The 14,476-nt window shown below is 48.4% G+C and overlaps 1 protein-coding gene across 8 annotated transcripts in view; it reads right to left on the bottom strand.

The window, feature by feature from the left end:
- The window catches only part of CDH11 (cadherin 11), a 139,557-nt gene extending 131,077 nt beyond the window's left edge, over positions 1–8,480 (bottom strand). For 5 of the 8 annotated variants that reach the window (XM_032613104.1, XM_032613103.1, XM_032613105.1 and 2 more), the window contains exon 1: positions 8,008–8,189. The gene's annotated coding sequence lies outside the window, so the exon portion shown is untranslated. Of the gene's footprint in view, positions 1–8,007 lie in introns of all 8 variants that reach the window. The other 3 variants (XR_004346927.1, XM_032613101.1, XM_032613107.1) reach the window with 3 other exon arrangements.
- Positions 8,481–14,476: the final 5,996 nt, after the last annotated feature.

Here is a 14,476-nt window from a genome sequence, read left to right on the forward strand (position 1 = left end):
ATAGAATGTTCTTAGCACAGTGCCCGAAACTAGCTAAGTGCTCAATAAATACTTTTTATTGGATTTTTACTGTCATTGGATGCCATTTTCAAATATTTGTAGGGCTGTCAGAGAAGGAAAAAGTGATGGCGAGCAGGGGCAAAGTGACTGTTGGGAGAAAGTTACAGCAGAGGGGTATTTTAGCTCCTCATATGAGGGGGCATTCTAATTAGCAGAGGTAATTAATCACCTCTCATGTCATAGGTTTCCAGAGAGGTCGCTAGCGTGCTGTCATCAGGACACTTAAGCAGCCGCAGGATGAGTGGCAAGCAGAAAACCTGCGGAGAGGGAGAGTTAGACCATAAGATCTCAGAGTCTCCTTGTATGGTCAAGATTTGGGAACCTGTAGGGGCACAGGGTCAAGCCGTCAGCTCAGCTCTCTGTCCAGCTGCTCTTCTCCAGGAAGCTGAGGAGGCCCAGGGTTGCCACACACGTCACACAGAGCAGAAAACTGCTGGGCATGTGGAGTCAGACAGGCTCGGACACCCAGCTTTCCTTCCTTCAGCCTGGTGAGCTTGGACAAGTGTCCGGAATCCTCCTGGGGGTCATTTTCCCCACTTGTAAAATGGAGCTGACAGTCCCCTCCTCATCGGGTGACTGAATAGAATTAAGGAGGTAGTGGGTGCAGCACCTTTCACAGAGTAGCATCTCATAAAGTTGGCTCTCTCCCCTGCCCTTTTCCCAGCAAACACAGGCAGAGCCTTCCTTTCATTGCACCCTGCACTCAGGAGCAAATGCACAGGGCCTTGGGTAGGAACAGATGACACAAGGAGGCCACAGATGGGACACAGCAGGACAATCTGGAAGAACCAGGAGCCTTGGAAAGCCCAGCCTGACTGTGATACTGGGTGTGAAAACAGAGCACCATCAACAGCTGCGTGGGGGTGAGGGTTCCTGCTATTTTTAACGTGATGCCAAATCCCTGGGCTTCTGCTTGGGCCCGAGGAAGACGGCAGACAGGGCAAGAGCTTCTTCAAGCTGCAGTCTTTCCACAAGTCAGACCGTCACTGCTCACCCTCCTGAAAACCCCAAACTACATTTACCTGAAAAACAAACAGGCATATTCTGGAAATGGCGACAATTTATCAAGAGACTAATTATCATTTAAGCTAGTCTGGAATAGTAATGCGTCCCTTTTAAAGGGAAGCAACCCTTGTGAGGAATATCTCAACATCACATGCTTGGCAAGCTTTCCCAGTAAGATATTACTTCAGGGCAGCTTTTCCACAGCAACCCATATGTAAAAACAAGCGGGGAGAAAATGCAAAGGTAGGAAGGAGGCAGGCACTTTTCAAAAGCGATACTTATCTCTAAAATCTCAACTGCCTCTTGAACATTTTAAATGGAAGAGGGATGGGTCACTTAAACTTATGAAATGATTTTTTTTAAAAAGGCTGGTACTAATAGACAATTCATCACTAATTCAGAGAGGCCTCAAGCCAAAGGGAAAGTTTAGTGAAGGACTTTGGCCTAAAAATTGTGAGGAAGAACTTCTACCTGCCACCATTAGTCTATAAAAGTGAAGCTCAGGTCTCTTTCTGAGAGGACAACAAGGCCCGAGCGGTCACTGCGTGCTTGTCGTGAAGCAGGCATTGCACCCAATCCTTACGTTACCTTACAACGGTCCTAGGACGTGGGTATCGTGAGGGGCTCCATTTTCACAGGTGAGGTAGCTGAGTCTTACAGAAGTAAGGTAGCTCATTTTTGGTTAGTACTTTGTAAGCAGTGGAGCTGGAATTGAGAAGAACCAAACTGCTGGGTAGGGTTGGAACTAGGGTGTCAGGTGGAGCTCTGTCCTTGGGCACAGAATATAAGGGGATGCCAAAAAACTGAGTAATCAAGATGAATAATATTTTAAGGAAATATTTAAAAAATCAAGATCACTAGAAAATATCCACAATGAGCAAAATATCAACATTTTCAATAAAGACAGGACTGGGACTTCCCTGGCGCTCCAGTGGTTAAGACTCCACGCTTCCACTGCAGGGGGTGCGGGTTTGATCCCTGGTCGGGGAACTAAGATCCTGCATGCCGTGTGGTGTGGCCAATAAATAAATACGGACAGGATCTAACTCTGCACTTGTACGTCTTAGCCTCACTCTCCTCACCCTGATCTTGGCCCTGCCGCTTGGCAATACTGCCTCTAAGTCTGAATAGGTGGTCCAGGCCTGGGGGATGCTGGTAAGAGGCCGGAGTGTTCAGGATGTGATCAGCAGTAACACATAACGCAGAGATCATGGTGGGGGCGAATGTACCATAATTAGAGGATATGTCTATCCCTGCCTTCATCCATGCTTGTTCTTACTGAGAATAAAACAGCATCCATGGCAGGGATGCTGCTCTAAATTCTCACTGTTTGATCTCACTGGTGGAGCCTAACAATGGCTGAAAAGAGATCTCTGTGTGTCTTAAACTAAATTCAGGTAGGGGCCTCCACTGCTATGGTTGCTATGTTAGGTGATCATCATGGTGGCCATTTTCTTCAAGAAAAGTGAACGTGGAGAAGTAATCTTAATTTGCGAAATCATGCCAGTGCAGAGGACCGTGTCAGGAGGATTTCCAGAAAACAAGGAGGTTCGTGGAGTAAATGAAGGTTTTTCTTCAACTGGAATAACCAGAAAACTTCGAGAAAAAGGCAGTGCTTATTCACAATATCCTTTGATGAGTACTCAGTGCCAGACGGCAAGAGAATAAGGCTCTGGCCACTGTTTACTGTGGCCTGTAAGGCTGTGTATGCCAGCTTTCTGGATTCAGCACCTCACATGGTCTAAATGAGTAGAAAGAGAGAGGAAAGGGGAGAGAGGCACAAGTCCTTGGCCTTCCATGAGAAACAGCATCACTAGTCTCTCCCACACTCTTTTTTTTTCCCCCTCCTCTTTCTTCCTTCCCTCTCTTCTTCTCTCTCAGACTCCCATCTCATTTAACATCCTGTGTACTAGGTTCTCTGCCTGAGCAGAAACCCTGACCACAGAGACTCAAGAACAATGCTTTATCTCTATAAGCATCTTGGAACTCTGTGACTGTCTGACGGCTAATTAAACCAAATAACAGTGAAATTTTCCCTCCAGTTCTAATGAGCGTGCATTATTCACAAGCACTTACAATTTAAAAGTGCCTTCGTTTTAAAAGTTAAATAAACTGTCCCGCGGTAAGTGAGCTTCGGTTTACAAAACACTTTGTCTTACTTTCCACTGAGTTACTTAATACTCCCTCCCATAATCCATTTGCATTGATCCCTCCTTCATCAACTGCCCATGCATTCCAACACACTGAGAGCTGCAAAGAACTCCACTGCTGATTCACCAGGGAGGCAACTGGACTCAGTTTAAAAAAAAAGATACAAATAAGAATCTACTTAAGACAGTACTTATTTTTTTAAAGAGAGCTTTCCTCTTAATTATAATATAGCATTAGTTTTTTGTTTCATTCTTCTGAATTTCCTAATGACACTATCAAACAGTAACAAATATAAATTTGTGCAGCCTGGAATACACAATTTAACCATAAGCAGTAATTTCCATATCACTGAGGAGGAAAAAAAAGTCAAGTGATTAAACTCCAGGGCATGAGGACCAATCTTGAATTAAATTTTACACTCTGCTAAAGTTAGGTTTTGTACAGCAATATCAAGAATGGTTTAAAGGTAGTAGTAAAACATTTACTGTTTTATTAAAATTCCAGGCCCCAGAGTGTTTACCAAAGATCAAAGTGCTATTCTTTTTTGCAAATTAAAAATGTCTTGCAGACATCTTCAAATCCCTCTTGAAAGAATAGGCAATGATATCACAGCAATCTCACTAATATTTTTCTTCTTTATTCATTCTCTTCCCTTCAGAGTCTGAAATGATGCTTTTTTGCAGGGAAGAAAAAAAAAAAAAAAAAAGAGCCAGAAAATCCTCTCAGATCACTGACTCAGTGAGAACTGACCTTGTTTCTCATACAGCCCAGCCCCCATCCATCTCCTGCTCAGACATCTCAAGATTCAGATTTTGCAACTTTCTAGTAAACTCCAAGGTGGGAAGAGAGTGAAGGTAAGGGGATCCACCGACTAGAAAGATGTTAATCCTGACAAACTGCTCAAGCAGTAGCCTGAACCACAGCTAGATTGAATTCCGTCTCTCCTGAGAGGTCCAGACAAGGCTGCTGGTAACAAAACCGCTTTTCATGGTGCCCTCAAAAGAAGATGGGCCTCACGCACAAAGTTGGAGAAGGGTGCCATTGCCCTCTAGTGGCCAAAAGTGCAATCTTCCGCGAAGGAGCCCATTTCCAGAGATGCACAAGGCTCTCAATGTCAGTGTAAAATTATAGCAGAAAGATGTTTAATTATCCTCCTCGAGTGTCTTCTTTAGTCCTTCTTTGCCCATAGAGGAGGCTGTGGATGGCTATCATAGTAATCCTGATGGAAAAGCTCATTCCTACTGGTGCACCACAATTTGTCCAACTTTCTCCAGCTTTATTTATTTTTTTTACCAGACCTGTTGATGTTTTTCCCCTAGTCCCTTAAATAACACACACGCACATATCTATAAATAGAGAGACAGAGAGAGACCAAAGATATCTACATATTTCAAGGGTAATAACTTTGGACTGGAAAGGCTGACAGCTACGATGCTCTGGTAAATCTAGAACAGGGGTTCTTGACAAATCAGGTAACTTTTTATGGAACGAGGACCAATTGCATAAGAGGGAAAAACATCCCAAACACATTTCAATCCCTTAAACCACTGGCTGGTGAATTTACACAATGCTGAGATTTTCTAGGGAAAATAAAAACTTTGGAATTTATAGTTATTCTGCAAATTTGACACTTCAAGAAAAGATGTGCTACCTACTTTCAAACTCTATAGACCACTGTCTTACCATTACCATTTAATGATAAGGTATTCTTATGATCAAAGTGAAAAGAATCAATATTGAAAATAAACTTAAACGAAATGAGCATATTTCTGGAACATCTGCCTACATAAATGTGTAGAAAATGAAGGCAGACTAAAATCAGATTTGCAGATCTTTAGATGGTTCTGAAAATAGCTTTGAATATCACAGATCAAAGTTTACATGAACTGTCAACTTCATAAGTCACAGACATTCACAGGCAAGGTTCTGGGACACACTATGCTCATGGGACTGTAGCTCAGGCATTGTAAATCAAGCCTTGAGGTCAAAGTCATGGCGTTTCCCATATGAGGGTCCCCAAACCAGAATCTTTACAAAGCAGCCATGTAATTCTATTCAAAGTGGAAGAAAAACCATGAATTATGAAGACAAGTGCATTAAAGGACCATGAAATTGATCTGTATTCCCCCAAATCACAGCATGGCTCTCCAACCCTGCCCCTCCTCTTCACACGAATAAACAAACAAACATACACAACCACAGCCAACACTGCAAAGAGGAAACATGAGTTCTGGGTCGTAAAAAAACAGATGTAACTTTTAAAAAAATTCTCAAATTAACAAAATATTGCATCTTAATTGAAAACAGAATTTAGGTTTCTAGTAATTTCACTGCCTGGTGTTTCGATAAGAATGCTGAACATAACGAAAGTTCTGAAGTGCTATCAAGATGGTCCAGTGCTTCAATTAGAGCTATTTCAAAAGCCTATTTTTCTAGTAAGCAATAAGCTCAGTTTGAGTAAATCTACGTGTCTGGGCCTCAACGGATTATCCTATCTCAGTCCGTTCAGTGCGGCTCTTCATTTTCCCTCCCCCAGGGGTGGGGAGGGTTCTTTCTTTCTTTTCTGACAATGTAATAAAATGACCAGCTTATACAGACTCTGAAATAACAAGGAAAATAATGGTAAAAATAATTACTACTAATGAAGTGCAGCTGCAAGTCATTTTAAATGTATTAATTTGCAGTGTTTCAGAAGCAAGATGTAAAGATAATTCTCACTCAAGGTAAGTTTCCTGGCCTCTCAGATGCCTTTTCCTGGTCTGTACTTGAAAACTACTCACATTCCTTTGTACTAGGCAGGATTTCACTCTTGCACAGAGGTTTGAATTCCAGGGCCCACTGGCCAACTCTAAAACTTTGAATTAGAGCTCATGACTAAGGAACTTTAGTGACCAGGAGCTTCAGGGTCCCTCTGGCATTGGCCCCAACCCTCTGTTTCTTTGTTTTGCAACTTTTATTCCTTTCTTCTACTGGAAGAAGATCAGGCTCCCTGCAGCTGGGGTTGGGCAGTGATTACTTCTGGGTTCTGATGGCTGCATCTCTGTATTTGTAGGGAAAATAATTCCAGGATTAATGAAATGAAGGTCAGCCTCTTCTCTTCTCTCTCATGGTATTAGGCTCTAGCTCTCAGAGCCCAGCGTGGCAAATGTGCTCATGCGATGCTGGCAGATCCTCGCTCCTGAGAACACTTCTACACCTCGGTCTCCGGGAAATCCAGACACCCCGCAAAACCATCGATGTTTGCTGTAAGCCCAAGTGATAAATCGATCCATCCTCTCACCAGATTAATTATCGTGGCTTCCCTGTGATTAAATCGAAAACTTACTCTGCCTCGTATGAAACTGATAGGAATGATAGGAAGAGAAAAACCAGGGAAGATTGCAAAGCCATCCGAAAACGATTTCTTTAGAGGGAAATGGGAGGGAAGACTTTATAGGCAGATGTATACCTACATGCAGCAGGATTTTAGAAACAACCTTTCACCCCACCCCTTAGGGACGACCCGTCGTCATGCAGGGATGGCATTATTAAATAATTAAAAGATGCAATTTCTTAATAGCAGCGCTTTGGCCCGTGAAATTCCTGCTGCATTATCAGCAAAAGCAACAGGGCTTCTTTTTCTAGCATTTCGAAACCTTTCACCCGGGAAAAGGAGGCGTGTGGACACAACCGCCCCCGAGCCCCCCCTCCGCCCAGAAAGCAAGGAGCAAGGCCTTGGCAAGAAAGGGATGAAGAAGAGCGACCCGGGGGCCTCCCTGACCCCAATTTCTCTGGGGACTCTTTTCTTCACAGCACCAGGCAGGCCTCCTACAGCTGTACCCGGGTGTAGGGGGAGAGGGGTGCTCTCCTCGCCGGACCCCACGTTCTGCGGGGTTCTCCAAGCTCCTCACCCCCGGCTCCCGTTCCGGGGCAAACATGAGGCAGGGAGGCCGTGCGTGCGGAGCTGGAGAGGCTCGGCGCGTTCCGGGAGCAGGCGCAGGCTGCGGGGAAGGCTCGCTTCGCAAAGTTAACGTTGACCCCGGCAAGCTCCGCCAAGCCCCAGCCAGAGCCGAGCCCGAGTCTGAGCCGCTTACGGGTCACCCCTTGAGCTGGCGGGTGCTGACAAACGGCCCCCCGAGCCCCCGAAGAGACTCCGGCTTGAGGGCTGGCGCGCGCATCGCAGTCGGCAGCCCCAGCCGCAGTCAGTGGACCCAAACCCACGCTATAAAAAAGTGCCGGGGGAATCGCCGACCCGAGCTGGGTTCCTTCGGTTTTCCGGGGCTTCCCCGGCGGTCTCGATGGAGGAATTGAGTCCCCGGGAACACTCGGCGGGGATGGGGAGGAAGGGGTAGGGATCCTGCAGAGCGCGGTCATGTCGTCGCTTTCGCAGAGAGTCGCAGCGCGGGCGGGCAGGCACCGCGCCGGGGGCGACTTTCCCCGGAGACCTGACCAGGGGGCAGTCGGCGTGTCCGGAGCGCAGCTCTGCAGCCTCTAGTTCCAGCCGGGTGCAAAGCCCCTGTCTCGCGGCCTCGGAGCAGACCCCATAAAAGGCCGGAGCTGGGGGAGAGGCTGGAGCGCACATCTGGCGCCTCTGCCCCCTAAGCTGCCCGCGCCCACAGCTGGCTCCCTTCTTCCTTTTCGATTTTTAAACAAATCTCTTACCTCCGCCGTCCCCCCGGTTCTGCTTTGCATTAGTGAAACCGTCTCGGGTCAGTTCTCCCCCGTCCCCAAACATTCTCATCCAGAGACACCCCCACCCCACCCGAAGAAGCCCCATCCAGGCGAGAGGAAGGCACTGGCGGCGCGCCTCACCTGGGGCCCTGGAGGGTGGGCACGAGGTGCGGGCCGTCGGTATCTGGCGCAGGGCGAGCGCAGCGGTGTCAGCCCCGGCCCTAGTCCGGGTCCCATTCACAAGTCGGCGGCGGCTGCGAGCGGCCCCCGCGGCATCTGCTCGCGACGCTCCCCTCGTCTGGCGGCGGCCGCGGAATGAGCCGCCGAGCGCGCTGGTGGCAGGAATGAGAAACCGGGGGGAGGTGGCGGGCGGGGTGGGGGGGGCGGAGGAGGAGGGAGGCCGCCGCTGGGAGGGAAGGAAAGGGCGGGGGGTGGAGAGGAGCGGAGGCCGCTAGTCGCGGCGAGCTGGGCCTCGCAGAGGCTGCGGGGGCCGGCCGTCCGCGTCCCTCTCCCCAGGGGCCCCCGGGATGTCAGCCCCCGGGATTCGTGGCCGCCCCCTTCCCGCCTTGGGTCGCCGCACTCCGTCTCCCCTAGGGCTCAGACGGAGTCCGGAGCGACTGAAGTTGGGCTCCAGGGACGCACAGCCAATCAGGGAGGGCTGCACAGGGATACTGGGGAGGGCTCGGGGGCCCCTCTTTCCTCCTTCGCCCAAATCCGCTCCAGCTGGTCAGGCTGGGCCCTTGGCCCAGGAGGCCTGGGTGGTGGGTAGGGGAAAAGCGTCGGCCAAGTGGGGGAGGCAATCCGGCATCGTGCTTCCTCACCCCATCGCCCCACGTTCCAAAGATCCTCCACGTCGGTGGCTTCTGCCCTACTCCCTCTCCCCATGCCTAGCAAACTCTGCTTGGGGCGGGGTGGTGAAACCTGGGGGAGGGAGACTTTGGATTTGGGAAGAACCACGTCTCTGTTCTCTCCCAGTTCTCCCTCTCCTCCCCCCCATCCCCAAAGCCTAGTGTGGGGAAGGCGGGTGCCGGGATCGCTTAGCCAGGGTCGGCCCGGCCCCCGCGCCAGGCAGGTACAGTGGCCCCCGCCTGCACACAGCGTCACTTGTTGCCTCAGGCCCCCTCGCCGCCCGCCCGCCCCGGCTCGGTGGAGAGTGCGGTTCTGCGGGAGACCGGGCCTGAGGGCGCAGTGCCTGCATCCTCCCTGGGTGGCCCCCGTAGGCCTCCAGGAGGACTCGTTGGAGGAGGGGGCCCCGGGCCTGCTTCCTGCCCTCGCGGAGTCGCCGGGAGAAAAGGCTGGCGGGGCCTCGGCTTCGGAATCACGCCAGGGACTGGGCGGGGCGCTCGTGCTTCGGGAGCGGTGCTGGGACCCGCACACGCCGCCGTCCCTAGGGTGGAGGCGGACGTCTGTGACCTGGTGGGAACCCCTGGCCGGAACAAGTTCCTTTGGTGGGAGGCGGCGGACAAAGCAGAGATGGAGGGAAGATGAAGCAGCAAACGGATAATGGGGAAAAGGAATCCCAGGAGGGACGGGGATGAGAACGGAAAAGGAGTGATGGGCCCGCGAAGAAGGGGAAGGAGGAAGCGGAGGGAAAGCCGGGCGGGAGGGACGGAGAGGAGTCGAGAAATTAACACTAATGAGGTCGAAGAATGAAGAGAAAGCCTCGGAGGGTGCGCGAAGGGGGAAGGGACTGTAGTAGTGGGAGGTGAGTGGGGGCGGCCAAAGCCGGCTCTCGGGCTCCCAGCCCTGTTCGCCGGAGTCCCAGCTGCCCGCAGAACCCTCACGTTTGCACGCGGCAAGGGACTGCGCTGGGCTGCGCGCGGGGGCGACGGGCGGGGCGGGGCCATCCGGCTACCACGCCCCCGCCCCTCGTGCGCCCGCCGGCTTCTCTGCGACTCCGGGATCCCTGAGGCATCGGCCGCCCCCCCAGCCGGCGTCCTGAGCCAAGCTGCCGCGTCCTTCGCCCTCCTTGTGGCCGTGGCCTTTAAACTGCCGTTTCCTCGGCTGGGGGCGGGGGCGCTGAGTTTCCCGCTGGGAGGTAAAGTGGGCCCCCTTTACCTCCCAAATGCCGCAAGGAGACAGGCCTCTGGGCGCTAGATAACCCCCCACCCTCGCCCTACACGTGCCGGTGCGAGGCCCTCGCGAGGCCGAGGAGGCGGAACGCTTTCCCCGAGAGCGCAGTGAGTGGGACGCGGTGCCTGTCTCTTTTCCCTCCACAGGTTGGTCCCTTCCACACTCTGCCTACTTCCTTTATCATCCTCTCTGGTCCTGTCTTTTCATCTGCCACTTCTGTCTGCTCTAAGCCCTAAAACTTTGTATGGGCTTAGTATGTCCTACGCCACCGCCCAGGTCCCCGCACTCTAAAGGGGCAGAACATGGTGAGGGGGTGCTCTGACCTCAACGCTTCCACTTATAAATGAAGGTACAGAGGAGAGGAGGGAACAGGACCCCACTCTCCCTCAGGGATACTCGGAGTTTGCCCTTGTCTACTAATGCTTGTCTGAATTTTCTCATGCTTTCCACGTAAGTGAAAGTGGAAACAGGAAGGGAACGTGAAGGGCTCATCAGTCTAATTGCAGGTATACAGTGATGTCGGGGATTGGTGATGGTTAGGACAGCGCTTGATCCGTGAGAAAAGTTTCATTAATTCCATTTTGGAGACAGGACCAAGGATGAGCCTTGTCACATTTGACCTGACATTATCCGGAATGTGTTCTTTGCTTTTTGGTTAAGAATTCGTTAAGTGACAGCAGTTGTTTGTTGGTGGTGGTCGGTTATTTTTAGACCATCCCTTCCGTGAATGATAGCATCAGCGGATTTTCAAAAGTATGTTAAAAATTGCTTGGTAGGGCTTCCCTGGTGGTGCAGTGGTTGAGAGTCCGCCTGTCGATACAGGGGACATGGGTTCGTGCCCCAGTCCGGGAAGATCCCACATGCCGCGGAGCGACTGGGCCCGTGAGCCATGGCCGCTGAGCCTGCGCGTCCGGAGCCTGTGCTCCGTGGCGGGAGAGGCCACAACAGTGAGAGGCCCGCGTACCGCCAAAAAAAAAAAAAAAAAAATTGCTTGGTAGATTTCTACTGACATTGCACAGCTGAATCAGATGGAACCCAGTGTATAGCAGCAGTCAATATTCCTTTGCACAACCCAGCAGTTTTATTCCTGGGAGTCTACTTAAGACAGCTGGAAACTTATGTCCGCACAGGCACGTGTGCCTGAATGTGCATAACAGCGTTAGTCATTATAGCCCCAAACTGGAAACAGTTAACATGTGCATCAACGGGTGAGTGGATAAACAAATGTGGTATATCCATATAATGGAATAGTATTCAGCATTAAAATAGTGATGCATGTTACAGTATGAATGACCCTTAAAACATGCTAAAAGCCAGATGCAGAAACCAGATATTTTCTGATTCCATTTATATAAAATATTCAAAAAAGGCAAATTTATAGAGACAGGAAACAGATCAGTGGTTGTCTCGGTATGAATAGGAATTAACGGCAAATGGGCATGAAGGAACTGTTTTGGGAGATGAAAATGTCCTAAAATTGGATAATGATGATGGTTGCACAAATCTATACATTTATTAAAATTCATTGAATTATAACCAAAAAGAAAGGCAAAAATTTCTTTTACACCTTTATTCCCAGAGTATCTATGACCTACAGCTGAGCCCCAGGGGAAAAACTTTTTGCAAGGCAGTTTTATAGAGAGATAAATGTTTAAACAAAAAAAGAAGAGTTCTAGTTCTTATGGAAAGATAACCATACTTCTATTCAGCAAGTTCTATTTTGGCGACTGCTTTGGAGAGTCTTATAAGTGTTAAAGCAAGTTAATTCCCCCCTTTCACTCTTCTAAGTGATTAATTCCTGGGAACTAGAGTTAGGCATTCCAGTTCGTGACATTTTAAACACACCTACACATAGACACAGTACAAAGTGCACATTTCCGAGGGGATTTTTCTATGACTATGTTAGGATCTGTCTTAGAAATCCATATCAAGCACTTGGGTGGAGTATTGTGTGATTACAGTTTGGATTAAAAAAGGAAAAGAGAAAAAAAAAAAAGAACCCACTGACAGTTTAAATTAAAAGATTCAGTTCATCCAGCAGCCAAAAGTTTGGGTGTTTATCTTAACTTGCCTCACCTTTCCTTCACCTTGTTCTTCAAGGGAGGAAGTCAGGGTTCAGGGTTGCTCTGGAGGCAGGATTGAACGGTCCCTTCTGCTTCCTGACTCTTTCAGTTCAGACAGAGACGAGGCTCAAATGGGCCTTTTCTTGTCTTTGTCCTTGTCAGCAAGAGGCTGGTAATTTCCTGTTGGTTCCTTCATCAAAGTTACCAGGCTCTCATCCCTTTGATGCCTCTGTCCTCAGACTCTGAAGATAGCCAGGTCCTGCTGAGTCAGTTCCTTGTTTTCACTTAGAAGCCCCAGGCTACCCCAGGCCTTCTCAAAGTTTCCTGCTCTAGAGGCATCCTTTGGTAAATGGTATAAAAAGTGAGGCAGGATCCAAATAGGGAGATGGTTTTATCACATTGCAGTAGGCCCGCATCATGCCTTCCCCAGGCAGGGGGAGAACACTGAGAAAGATTGAACAGGTATGCCTGTTCTGAACCAGGCACTTCAGATAGAGATTCCCACAGCTGAGGCCACAGATAAGTGACGAGACCACAGGCCTTTGATCTGAGTCTGATTCCTGGTTCTGCTGCTTACTAGCAAAGACTTTAATCTCTGTAAGATTCAGTTTCCAATTCTGTAAAATGGGGCTTGTTATCTGTGCCTAGACTGTTGCAGGGATTAAATGTGCCCATGTACCTAGAGCAGTAAGCACTGTGCTTAAAGCAGAGGCTCAATAAATGAAAGTTATTAATTACTATTATTAATTATGAGGTCTGATTATTGTCACACCTTAAATCACCTGAGCAAGAAAGGAGTCATGTTACAGTATGAATTATAATAATGACGGAGATTAATCTTCTTATAAATGATATCAGTAATAAAACTTCTGGTCAAGAATATTTTAGCAGTTCAAAATTTACTGACACTGTAAGGCCTGTCATGGGTCATATAGAATTAGATGTGCCAGCCTTGGGGGCAGGGGCCCTGGGTTCATGTCCTAGATCGGCAAATTCACTGAATCACCTTGGGTAAGTAATTTTCTTTCTGTGAGCCTCAGTTCCCGTGGCTGTGAATGAGAGCTTACTCAACATAAGTTCTGAGGAGGATGCTTCCAGAGCTGAAATTCTGGAGTTTTTTAAGTCAGACTCTGTTAAATTGAAAACATCTCTTAGATGCATTTCCTCTTTCCACCACTAGGAGCACTCAGGCAATCATCTCAGGCCAAGACCTGACTCCAAGGATCCCCTCTCTCTCAAACATAACCCACTTTAACTCTTATCTGTAGTGTTTCTTTGTCTTTCCCTCTCACCTAGGCTATAAGTTCCCCAAGGGCAGGGATGATACCTTTTTTGGGTTTTGTCTGTATCTCCAGCATTAGAAGTCCAATCAATATATTTGATTAACTGATAATGTTAATTAAGAAATATTTTTATTAAATTAAGGCCAGTATGTCAGTCACATATCACCACAGTAATACTAGGGTATGAATAACCGCAGTACTCAGTGACTTAAAATAACAGTTATTTACTCTCATACATCTGTGGGTTGGCTGGGGCTGGGCTGGGGTAACTCCACTCAGCTTCCTGTATTTCTCATCCTCCTCCTTAGGGCTAGCTTGGGCATATTCTCATGGTGATGGCCACTGCACAAGATGCCAAGCAGAAATATGCGCGGTGTCTTGAGGTGTAGGCTGAGAACTGGAAACTATCTTTTCGATCTCATTTTGTTGGCCAGAGCACACCATATGGCCTGATTGAAAGTTAAGGGGTGGAGAAATATAATCTGCTTTCTTGGTGGAAGAAGCTTCAGAAGTTGCATGGCAAAGAGTCTGAATACAGAGAAGTGTAAAGAGTTGGGGCCATTAATGCACTCTCCTGCAAGCAGAAACAGATTTCCATCATGCCACCGTTCTGGGTCATCTTGGGTTGTCAGGTCCCATGGGTTATATCCTATAATCATGAATACAATAGTCTAGAACATTAGAGGAGGCAAGATCACAAGGCGATTTCAGTGTCTTACCAAACTCTAACCATGTCCTTCCTTTACTTTGAAGTTCCAGTTGTAAAGGAAGAAAGCAAGCAGAAATAATAATGTAATAATATTAATCACCAACTTATATATAAAACTAGAAATTCTCAAAACATTCCTTCAAAGTATGTATTATCCTTATTTTACAGATGAGAGAATTGAGACAAGGAAATTATATGCCGTGCTCAATATAAATACAACTGGTAAGTACTGGAACTGGGATTCCAGCCTATGTATGTTTGACTCACAAGTCTTCCCACTAGTTTGCCCTTTCTTTCAGTGGAGAAGCTCATGCAACAGATTCTAGTCTTGATATGCTTGGGGGTGTGTGGGGAAGAGGGAGGAACTTTCCTCTACACCCAAGGCGGAGGGCATCTATCGGATCCCTAGGCACAGTGTCTGCAATACAGTAGGTACACAGAAAAGTTTTCGTGGAAGGGTAAAAGATGAAAGGGTGAAAGGA

The sequence above is a fragment of the Phocoena sinus genome, chromosome 19 (assembly GCF_008692025.1).
Source record: "Phocoena sinus isolate mPhoSin1 chromosome 19, mPhoSin1.pri, whole genome shotgun sequence".
In the NCBI taxonomy this organism is placed as follows: Eukaryota; Metazoa; Chordata; class Mammalia; order Artiodactyla; family Phocoenidae; genus Phocoena; species Phocoena sinus.